This window comes from Solanum verrucosum, unplaced genomic scaffold (assembly GCF_900185275.1).
Source record: "Solanum verrucosum unplaced genomic scaffold, falcon-dt-bn FXZP01000154.1, whole genome shotgun sequence".
Classification (NCBI taxonomy): domain Eukaryota; kingdom Viridiplantae; phylum Streptophyta; class Magnoliopsida; order Solanales; family Solanaceae; genus Solanum; species Solanum verrucosum.
Window position 1 is genome coordinate 595702 of NW_026020217.1, and position 12309 is coordinate 608010.

Sequence of the window (12309 nt, forward strand, 5' to 3'; positions counted from 1 at the left end):
TAATATACCAAATCATCAAATCCTGTATAAAATAATCACAACATAACTAATAAAAATATAATTAATATCAAATTACTAATATATCATACTCAACACTATTTTCATACTTTATCAAATGATCCATTACCATATTCACCAACCACGTAGAGTTTGAGAAGTTCGATTTTGGTCAAAATTTGAAGAATAATAAGCATTCAACTACTAGTAATTGGTCAAAATCTGCATGCAGTGAATTTTAATGTTAGTATTTAATTTCCACATTCTTTAGTTACAATGAAAGAGTTGTTTGATTATTTCTCTATTTGTTTCATATTAACTGAATTTATTCTTTAAAATAATTGAATTGTTTAAAAGATTGAAGTTTGAATACTTTCGAGGAGATAAATTGCATTACCTACAAAATTATACTATATTTATGATTTAAGAAGGGTAATAGTGGAAAGTATGATTTAAATTATTTCTTTAAATATTTTTCTAAACAAATGTGCATTGTCTCACAAATTTGGCCAGAATATGGCCAGAAAATTAAAAAGTCTATAATATTCTTTTTTATTTTAAAACAAACTAATCTTTTTCCCATTTTTAATTAAAAGGATAAAAATATTCAAAAAGATAAACCAAATTTTCTAGCGAAAAGAATTTTTCCTTCGATTAATATGGAATAACGAAAGTATATTGGAAAAATGAGAATTAATAAGGTCAACTCAACTGGCACTAAATAAATGACTTTAAATGTTGGTATAATCAAGTCTGTAGTAGATGAAATTGAACGAAAGTACACAGTAATAAATGATTCCCGTAAACTTGATAATTGAATTTATTCGAATATAATAGTATTATTTATCATATCCATTTTTATATTTTTTCGTTTAAAAAATTTAAAAATAATTTATCATTTATTTTTATTATTAACTATAATTATTTCTTATTTATTAATATATTTTCAAAATATTGAATTTATTATATTCAATATTGATACAATAATAAAATTATTATTCTATTTATTACTCCTTAAAAAATGTGTCAAGTCAATATTGATCAAATTAAAATAAATGGAGGGAGGGAGGGAGCAACTATAGTCTATACAAATTTTATTTGAATTCAAAATTATACCCTTTTTTCACATTAGTTGTCATAATTCTTTTTACAAATAAAAAGTATGTTTTTTTTACTAATTTACCTTAACTCTTTTCAAGATAATCAATATTACTTTAAAAAACAATTAATTGTAAGGGCAAATGGGGAAAATGTTTAATTTTATCTTAATTTATAAATTAACAAGTACTCTCTCCGTTACATATTAGTTGATCTTTGTTGATCTATCATAACTTTAAGAAATATTTGATTAGAGGAGTATTTTAACAAACTAACTTAATTAATGATATTTTGAAAATTCTAAATTTGATTACTACTATCTTATGAAGTTATTTAAAACTAAAAATAATATATAAATGATAAAACTCTCTTAATTTACTAAAAATATATAAATAAAAACGAAAACATTTGATATAAAGACAAGTAAAAAATGAAACAAAGAAAATATTTAAATAAATATTTTTAATAATATTGACAATTAAGCAATTGATTATAAGATAAAGAGTACTATAAAAATGTTTCTAAGAAGTTTGTGTATCTCTATAACAAACCCATGCCGTATGGCTGACGCTACGGTGTATAATAAATTACAGTATCTAATTTATAGGGTATACTTTTATTATTATTATTATTATTATTATTATTATTATTATACTACTACTATTGGGGCCATTCAAAATTTGCTGAGTTAACCTCAATTATCAAATAATATAAAATGTAGACTAATTTGTTCAAATAGTCATCATCGTAACAACAAGGGACAGAGTCAAGTTATAAATTCAAATTTCCGAAGTCACTTATCAAAAGTCTCATTAAAAATTTCTTAATTCATTATTTTGCAATTTTCTTCTTATTTTATTTTTAAAAATACTGATTTCATTGTAGTCGCATAACTTGGCATATGCTAGGTTGACTATGTTCACGAGAAGTAATTGATGCACATAAATGAATGGACGATGAGAAAATAAATAGAAAAATCTTAACTATTTTTGGCTAACGTGAGTTCCAAGTCTAAAAGTTTTAGAATGTTAATCTAAAAATTAAACTATTTTTTATTATTTTATTTTTTTGGTATATTTTTTCTTTCCTTGATTTTTTTTGTTTTATGTAAGTAATTGAAAAAAATAAATAAATAGAATGATTTTTTTTTCTTTTTGTTTAACACACATGTACAAAATATTATTAAATTAAGGTTGTCTTTTTTTGGTTTTACATACCACGGGTTCTAAGGTATATTTTAAATGACATTAAGGGGTCGTTTGGTAGATTGTATAAGAATAATGCAAAATAGGGTGCATTAGTAATGCTTACATTAGTTATGCAAGCATTATTTCTTATACACTGTTTGGTTTGATGTATTAGAAATAACAAATCTTGCATAATTTCTATTAAAAATATATGTTTACAAAAATACCGTTCACACTTTATTTAATTTTACACTTCCTTGCAACAAAGTTTTTTGATAAAACATCATTAACTCCTCTTCTTCTTCTTCTTTTCAAAAATAATATTAAATAGTTGTACTATTTGAGTCAAAATATTTTTGTGAAAAGTTGGCAAATAATTTTTTTATCAAATTTATCGCCACAATAGTAATTTTTTTATTAAATTATGTTGAAATTAGATTATTTTTTATTAAAAAAAAAGGACATTTAAGAGGCCATAAAGTCTATTAAGACACCAACAAATTAAAAGACATTGAAAAACAAATAAAAATAAAAACATATGACAAGAAAGAAAATGAAAAGAAGAGAAAATGTTAGGAAATGTTTTAAGAAGGCTATGAGGGTAGTTTTGTAATTATTTAATCTTAATGCAAGTGTTAAATGCTCTGTATTACTAATACCTAGAATTACTTGATATTAGTAATACACAATGGAGTGTATAACTAATGCAAGAAAAAGTGTACCAAACAAGGTATTACTAATACACACACCTAATGCATGCATTATATTTCCTAATACACTCTACCAAACGACTCATAAGTGTTTAACTTCACGTAATATTATTATCTATAAAAGTTAAGACTTAATTCTAGTTAATAGGAGGTTAGCCATTTATTTGCAATACATGATCACTTTAATTTTGTTTTGTAAACTTTATTTATTATCATAGAGATTTGAGTTTTTTAATTTAAAGTTCTAAAATATTTCTTATAAAAAGTAGATATTTCTTATTTATTTTTTTAATAATAATTATAAAATTGTTATTTTTTTGTTTATAATATTCAATATTATTTCAAGTAAAATTAAAATAAAAAGATTCCCTATTAATTTTTTTTGGCAAAAGCAAACACTTTACTAGCCTTATCCTTGAGTGACTCGTCCATATTACTGATTGATTGGCCTTGTTTGAGGTCAAAGACATACACATCGATTTAACTCATTGATTAGTGTATTAGCAGTTAAATATGTTAATGAAGAACTTAATTCTCGATGTTTCAATTAGATCTGGACACAATAAAGTATGACCCGTCTCAAATAAAAAATAATATAACATAAAATGCTTACGAGCAAAGACTTAATAAAATATGAAAAATTTGGAGCATACGAATATCTATATATTTTTTTGTGTTGTTCAGATTCAAATTCATGATCGCCTACCAATATGAAAAAGATTACTTTTTATAGACAACAGAGGCAATAGCTAATAGAAAGTTCACTCGGAATATATGCCCTTTTGCTTTATTCTATGAGACAAGAGCCCTTCACTAACTTTTGACCACAATTTTTTGTATTTTCACCGATAATGATTATTCGATAAACATAATAACGTGTATTCAGCTAGTCTTTGACTCAATCACTCAACTAATAGAACTATTATGGAAACTTTTTCCCAATCTTATATGCCATGTGCTTTTTTTCAAATATCATCACATATGCAAATTATTTCCCCCTTAATATAAGAATAACATTAATTGTGGTGTTTCATATAGGAGAGATGATGGTTAAACTAATCTTGTTGTCTTCTTGCTTAGAAACTCATTGGAACTTACCAAGAAATAAAAATCTCAATTAGACTTAGTTTCTTATTTATTTCGACCTTCATGTGGTTTCGATCTCCTAATTCCAATGTTTTTTTCCTTTTATAAAAACTTGACAATGTTTATTGAGTTCTTGTTCTTTGATCCATACATCTATGTCATAAATCAAATTCTTTAAGTGCACTTGAAATCTGCTTCGTACTCATTGATCGACAACCATCTTCAGTAGGCAGTGAAAAACTTCTGCGCTTGAAAAAATTGATTCTTTCATAACCGTTTGTCAATCATACACACTATCAATTTCTTACTTATAATATTTGTTATATTTGTCAATTATCAAAACTTCATATTCAACACCATACCACACGCTATCAACTCCGATTATATTTGTTTTAATTTTATATATATAAATGTTTTTGTTTGAAATACCATGATTACTTGTATATGCCATGATTAATAATAGTAACATTGTCAAAGCATTATTTTGGAACATTCTCATGATATACTTTTTTCACAAATAAAAAGAGAAAAAAAGACAAATTGTACTAGAATCCAACAACAAGATGCCATTTACTCCAAATGAAATGATGACAAATATGGGTAGTGAATAATGGCATAGTAAAAGACTTGTCTATAGGATCCATGTGCTATTATTTAAGGACGTACAATATTCATGAAAATTAGGGGAAAAGACCCTACCCCTTTTCCAAAGTCCCAATCACTTATTTTCTCCACATATTCTCGATTCAATTTGAATTTGCGTTGAAAAGCTTTACAATGGAGCTAAAGCGGTCTCTAGCAAAAACGATTTCGTATCGACTCAAACTCAATATCTCTGGTTAAGGATGAAAGACACGCTATCAACCCTCGTTGGTGTCTCAATCACATTTAATCTTTGCTCGACATTTTTAGCTGTTTTCTCAACTCTCCTGTGCCTCCACAGTGCCTCTTTGCACGCCACCTTGATAAACAGTTGTATTTCAAAAAATTATGTAAATAATATTATTTTATTCGTTTTAATTTATATGATATTATTTAATTTGACACAAAATTTAAGTTTATTTTTAAAAAATATGTAGTATAAAATACTCTTTAATCATTTGTATGGCTACAAATTTGCTGTGCTTGTGTAAATTCTATGGCGAAACCAAAATTTTTATTAAGGGTGTCCATGAATAATGGTGTGCGACTGTCAAAATAAAACAAAAAAATATTGTGTTATTTGAGGTTTGAACTCAAAACTTCTTCAATCAAATGGACACCTATTAGCACTAACTACCCCAAAGGCATAGCTTTTGTCTAGGGTATCCAACTTTAATGTTATATCCTTTAAATGTAAAATTTGACATATATTTACAACGTAATTTTACTCCCCTGCGTAGCTCTACAGAAGATGTCCACCCCTAGGGTCCGACTTGCTTCACGTGCGAAAGAACCACTCACTAACTAGTTTGAATTAGTTTGAGAAGAAGGTCCTATCCGGAGACATACTGAATAATTATGTCTTTTGAACCGAACACACAATGAACGTCTTTCATATAGGGGGACAGGCGTATAAAGTCATGTCCGTACCAATAAGCTGGACTTGACTAAACATTGACTGTCGTGTGTTAGCTTTTGATACGTTGAAATATCAAATCTCAAGGCCGTATTTTGACCCACACACTTATGTATACACTTATGTTGGTAGAGGGTTAGCATGCTTCAAGTGAAATTAGATGAAGTATATTATGCATACAAACTAACTCGAACATCATAATCATAATTTTAAAAAATCCAACATATCATCACATGATGGTAAATATGAGCATATAATAAGATAAGAGTACTATATATTGTGCAATAAATTCAAAGTGTACATCATTTCACTTGAAAGAAGTGAATGCGTTTGTATTTATTGTCAAAGAGTTGGATTATCTGTCAATGCCTAGATCATGTCCTTTTATTATTATTTTGAATAATTGTACATTTGTACTAATTTAATATATGGATAGAAATAAAATAAAAAAAGTAGCTAGCTAGGACAAAATAGTGTCTCACTCTTAAAAGGCTTTGGATTTCGTCTTCATTGAGTGTTGATTGATACAATTCATTGATCATCATTATAAGATTGGGACCCTTTTTCTTTTGTCAGTAATTCATATACACCACACGCATGCATGCCTCCTTTCTAATATCTTTTTAACCATCAATGTCGATGACTAGGACATCTCGCTATGATATCACACGATGTTAAATTTTCATAAATCGAGTTAGTTAAAGATCAGCTTAAGAGAGCAAGGGAGTTAAGCTCAAAGTACGTGCGAGTCTATTTGAATATGTTTGTTTGTGACTAGGATTATCTGTATAAATTGCTTGATTAACTTTATAAATTTGCTAGTTATTATTAACCCTTTAGAACGATAAAAGACTTTCTAGTTTTCAAGATTTGAAGCTGGAATTTTTAATCATGCAAGAATTTTAATCATTCCATCCTATTTTTTAATGGTTAAATTAAGAAACTTTTATTTGATATTTCATCTACGTATAATGAGGGAGTTTTTACAATCACTTAAATGGGCAAAAAAAATTCCAAGATAGATACTCTTGATAGTTGATATGCTCAATTATGAACAAATAAGGTAAATTAAAAGTATGTATGCATTACATTAAATTAAATTGATCTATTAAAAAGTGCATTCTCCTATTTTAATTTATGTGATATTTTATATGTTTATTAAAAAGAGAATATCATATATATACTTTCTTATTTATAAATAGTTTAAACTTTAATTTTCTAATAATTTTATTATTAATGAAATAGTTTAAGCTCATCAAATGTTTGTAATTTAATTTAATCGGAAAATTTTAAATATAAATTTCAAAACTTTTATATCTAACTAAACGATCAAACATCATCACATAAATTACTACGAATCGATCAAATATCAATATATATGTGAGAGGCCCCATCTAACTTTAATTGAAGTCGGCAACTAATATGGAAGAAACTTTGTTCATATCAAAGTGCGTAAAGAGTACAAGACAATTTAAAGTTTGGACGAGTAAATTATTTTCCCAACAAAAGCACTGTCACATTTAAGAAGAAATGACTTATTAATTAGTCCTACACAAATTTTTATTTTTATATATAAAAAATTTGAAAAGATTATTTTTTTCTTATCCAAATTATTACAGAAGCAAGAGATCTCATTTTCTCGTCACATTTACTATTGGCCTATAGGCTATAGTCATTTAATTGAACTTATTTCGAAGTAGTTTATTCAAAGCCCTTCATATAAAGTAGTAAAGTTTCTCCCCTTTTTTCAAAATTTATTACTAGAATTGATGACCTTTAAGACATCTTTATAGCCAGGCATAAAGCTATAATTTTATTTACGAGTTCAATAGAATTCAATAATATTAATTAAATCATATAATTATATTTAAAAATCTATTTACTATAATAAATAATTTATTCAAAATTTAATAAATTATTACTGAAATTAGAATCAATAATTTCAAAATTCTACCTCTATTAGTGTCTAGAATCGTTTATTAAATTGAATCCAAGAGAAAAATATCTTCTTGATCTCTCATTGTCACATTCCAAACACTCATTTTTGGGCCACTTTGATTTAAATTGTTACAATTGTTTCTGATTATTTAAGGGACTACTAGACATAATTAAAATTAAATAAGAGTATTAGTTAGTTGTTATAAATTTTAATTTCATATAATAATAGCTACTGATAAAATTATATAAATTAATCCAAGCTAATTAAGTCTTAGTTACATACGATGATGGTATTTTTCCTTACATCAAATGTCAATTTTATTCTACTTAATAAAATGATGTTAAGTGGATGTTTAAGTGTACTTGTCACATGTTGCTTCCTAATTAAAATTATTATAATTATAATTAAGAGTATTTAGACAGCTTGTATTGACTCCTCAAGTTCAATTCATGAAGTTGATTAGAGTGAATTAATGTGAAGAGGGTCCACTTCATGCTTGATATTTAATTTCTTCTATAGTTAGCTAATCATGTTTACCAAATTATTAGCTTTATTATGTTTTTTTCTTCCATGGGTCACATCCAACTTTTCAAATTCACGAAAAAAGAAATTAATTTTTTATGTAAACAAAATTAATAAATAATTTCACGAGTTATATACTTGATTGATTGATAGAAAATAATTATATCCGCTAATCAGATATATATATATATATATATTTATTCTGGCTATTATTTTGATAAGCAATTATTTATGTCGATTTTTCAATTATTAAACAATGTATGTACAATAGTTTGGCGCATTTAAATTTATTACTCATATTGATATCTTGTGATTGGTCTTAATCAAGATGCACTTAATCATTTACAACGACCTCTAATTTTTTATTATAATAATTCCAAATATTAGTGTAAGATGCTACCACTTCTTCCACCTATTATTATTAGTGTAAGTCCTCACAAATAATTTATTGGAGCACAATATAAAATCAAAAATCTTGATTTTTTTTTTCAATATTAAATATCTGCGTCACTATCACTACTAAAAGGACACTACCTTCCCACTTAAATTTCTCGTAGAAAAATATTCAGTGATTATATTTACAGATATCTAGATTGAATTGGTGAAAAATAAAGAAATAGTAATATTTTCATACGCAAAAATTATGAAGGGTGTGATTTGATCGAAGTTCTATTTTTTTGTTATTTCAATGAAATGTGTTTTTTCATTATGCATTTTTTTAGTAAGCTGAATAAATTAAAATTATATTTTATTACATAAATTTCTCACTAATTTATGATAGAAGAATTAACTTTTGTTTTAATAGTGTATGAATATGTGATTGTTGATGGTTAAAGAAGTCTTGAGCAAATACTTGGTTCAATTATTAATTTACTTATTAATGTTGGACGTAGTAACAAAGTCCATATATTAATAGTAGGGTTGAAATGCGTGTATAATCTATGGTTTGTAAGTTTTGATGAGTTCTAAATTTAGAATTCATAAACTTCAGATTTAATTATGCGTATGGTATAATAGTTAAAAAGAAAAAAGAACTAGATATGATTATGATGTAAGTAATTAATACTATTTAAAATGTGCGAATTTTTTTAAAAATCATATAAACTTGGCCTAAAGGCTAAAGCAGATAATATTATACTATAATACAAATATTTTGTGAGTTATTTTAGTCTAACAGTAGATATCAAGGTCAACAGTTCAACAAGAAAACACATGTAGATGAATAAGTGCATAAATAGTCAATATTAGGGCCGTTATAAATTGAAAATAAAAGCTATACATAAGATATACTTAGATCTTTTATAGAAAATGGTATAGATTTGACACAAAACGAAAAATATTAGATTGTCTTTTTCCAATACAATTAAACCACAAACTTAAATAATATGATATAGAAAATAAAAACTAATAAAATTATAACAATAGTAACTAAATATTTTAACAAAATATGTTTGACAAATTCAACAATGAGTGTCAAGCATGTCTACATCTACATAATGCCAAAGAGAAGTTTAACATTACTTACTTTAAACCTACCATGAAAAAACAAATATCTAAAAATTCAATTCTTTTATTATGAACTCATTAAATTTATTTTTAAAAATCAACCACATGGTATCATGCATTTCCCACGGACTTCACCTACAAAAAGGGAAGATAAAACAGATGGAGTTATTTTTATTTGACACAAAAATAAAAGAATTGGAGATTTAGCGGACGATTGGACATAAAAAATATGAAATTTAAAATAAATTTAATTAAAATAATATAATTGGAAAATTTGAATTGTATTTGGGTATGAATATAGTTTGAGAAAATATTATTTTTTGTAAGTTTTGAAGTAAAAATTAGAAAAATAGATATTTATTTTTTCTTTTAAATTTTGAAATATTTCAAATTTTAGTTGAATTCTGAAAGATTATAACAATTCTATGTCCATATATGATATCGGAAAACAATTCCAAAAAAAAAAAGTGACAATTATTCATGACTTGATATCTTACAAATAAAAAAAAAATGGAAATAGAAAAGGAAGGAAGGGAGAGGGTTAAACTACATAAAGGAAATAGTATCTAAATATGCATGTGGATTTGAAAATAAAGTAAAAAGCTAGATCATTGTAATTTTCGGTCTTCAACGAGGAATTTTTAGTAAGCACGACTCATCAACTTGCTTTGATTACGTCCTTGTCTTTTGTACATATCGTCCATCGCTCCTACTGATTAAATGATCCGGTGAAACGTTCAGATTGTGGCGATATAGGCGAATCACTCCCCGTGACGTCACTATTAGTTCATTTTTATTTATTGTTCAAATTGTAAGACAATTAATATGAACGTTATGATAAATATTCATACTAATTATTATTTTTTAAGAATCATATAAAATTCAAAATAGATAAATAAAAATAAATAAAAATATATATTTTAATCTTAAATAAGTTAACATCAATTATATGAATCCCTATCGAGATATTATCTCATTTAAATTTATCTGAAACAAAATGCAAACAGAGCTCAATAAATGATTAATGCTATACTTTTATACCACACAATAAATGATGTAATTTCTTTAAACTTTGACCTTTTTTGGTAGTTGAGATTTTCAAACCAAACATTATTACTCGTCAGGTAAATTAAAGGCAAATACGTCGCTTGTCAAATCTTTATCAAATCAAAAGCACCAGATTTTTATTTTTTTTGTTAATATAGTATTTTGTCCGTCTCATAATAAGTATCGAATTAATTAAAAATAAATACATAAATAATCAATTTTTAGGAATTTAAGATAAGAAAAAGTAATTTTTTAAAACTCTATCCTAATTTAATAATTAAGATAGATAAATAAAGATAATTTTTTAAACATGAATAAAATGAGTGTAGCAGATTTCTTTTATCTTTTTCTTTCCTTTTTTACTTTGTTTCATCAAATGATAGGAAGATATCCTTACGTATTTGACAACTTTGCTTTGATTTCCTTTTCTAGTTAAAAAAACATTATTTCCTATTTTAACAAATTCTATTATAGGAAAATTACAACGACAATAACAACAATAGAGTATACGCATATTTTTTTCTTGGTTTTGATAATATAGTATATTTCCTAATTTGATTAATTTATATTCGTGTTATATGTGTATAATTTATTAAAACACTTTCTCTTTGAGATATTTTTATCAAGACTCAATTACAATATATCTGATTATCAAGAGTGAAGAGATTCATCCCGATCACATTTCTTGATGGTTCAATAGTGAAGAGATGGAGCTGCTTCTCCCTTAATCAGAGTTCTTTGGGATCCTTCCTTTTTTTAAACGGAACGAAAAGAGATAGAATCAGATTGATTCCCGAAATGCCTTTTTGGATATTCCTCCATGTCCTGGCTATTCACGAAATGTGAGAAGCAGATGATTAATCATCTGTTTCCGGAAGAAATCGAAGAATTTCTTGAAAATCCTACAAGATCCGTTCGTAGGCATTGGACACAGAGTAAAAAACAAAACAAAAAATCAATAGGACAAGTTTTATACATACTTGTTATAAAGTTCCCTTTTTCTCTTCCAACGCTTTTTGTTTCTATTTTTTTTCTAGAATTTCTAATTTAGAAACTAAGCAAAATGCTAAAAATCATAATTTTCTATTGTCACAAATATTTTTATAATCAATAATAGGACAAATCTTTTATAAACCAATTGGGTGCCATGGCTGTTCAACAAAATCATTATTTGTAGAAAAATAGCAAAAAGAAAATATTGTATGTATTTTGATTCTGACATATTTAGTAACTTAATTTAATTACTATAAATAAAATTCCAAAAGTAGGCTAAAAAAATAATTCATCGTAAAAAATCTGACCACTTTAGGAAATATAAAACAAAAAACTGACTACTCTTCCCACGTAATCACACCTTATTCCCACGTGCGAACTGCAACAAGAAATTCACACACGTTCGTATCTATCACTCTACTTTCACGTGACATATCAAGTGGTCCTCGTTATCCGATTCAATTCGACCCGAACCATACTCACTATCTTACTAATATACCCTCTCGTCCTATCTTAGTTGTCAACATTACGAAAAATAAATATTTTTTTTAAATATTTATAATTTTTTTAACGATGCGTGAACAAGAAATATAACAATTACTATGGAATGAAAGGATCGTTTGGTAGTTGATTAAAGTTATGTAGATATTAGTAGTGTAAGGATTA

General features: G+C 26.0%; 1 protein-coding gene across 3 annotated transcripts in view; it reads left to right on the top strand.

The window, feature by feature from the left end:
* Nucleotides 1-12309, top strand: part of LOC125830798 (uncharacterized) — a 90040-nt gene that overhangs the window by 6878 nt on the left and 70853 nt on the right. The gene's annotated exons all lie outside the window — the stretch shown is intronic.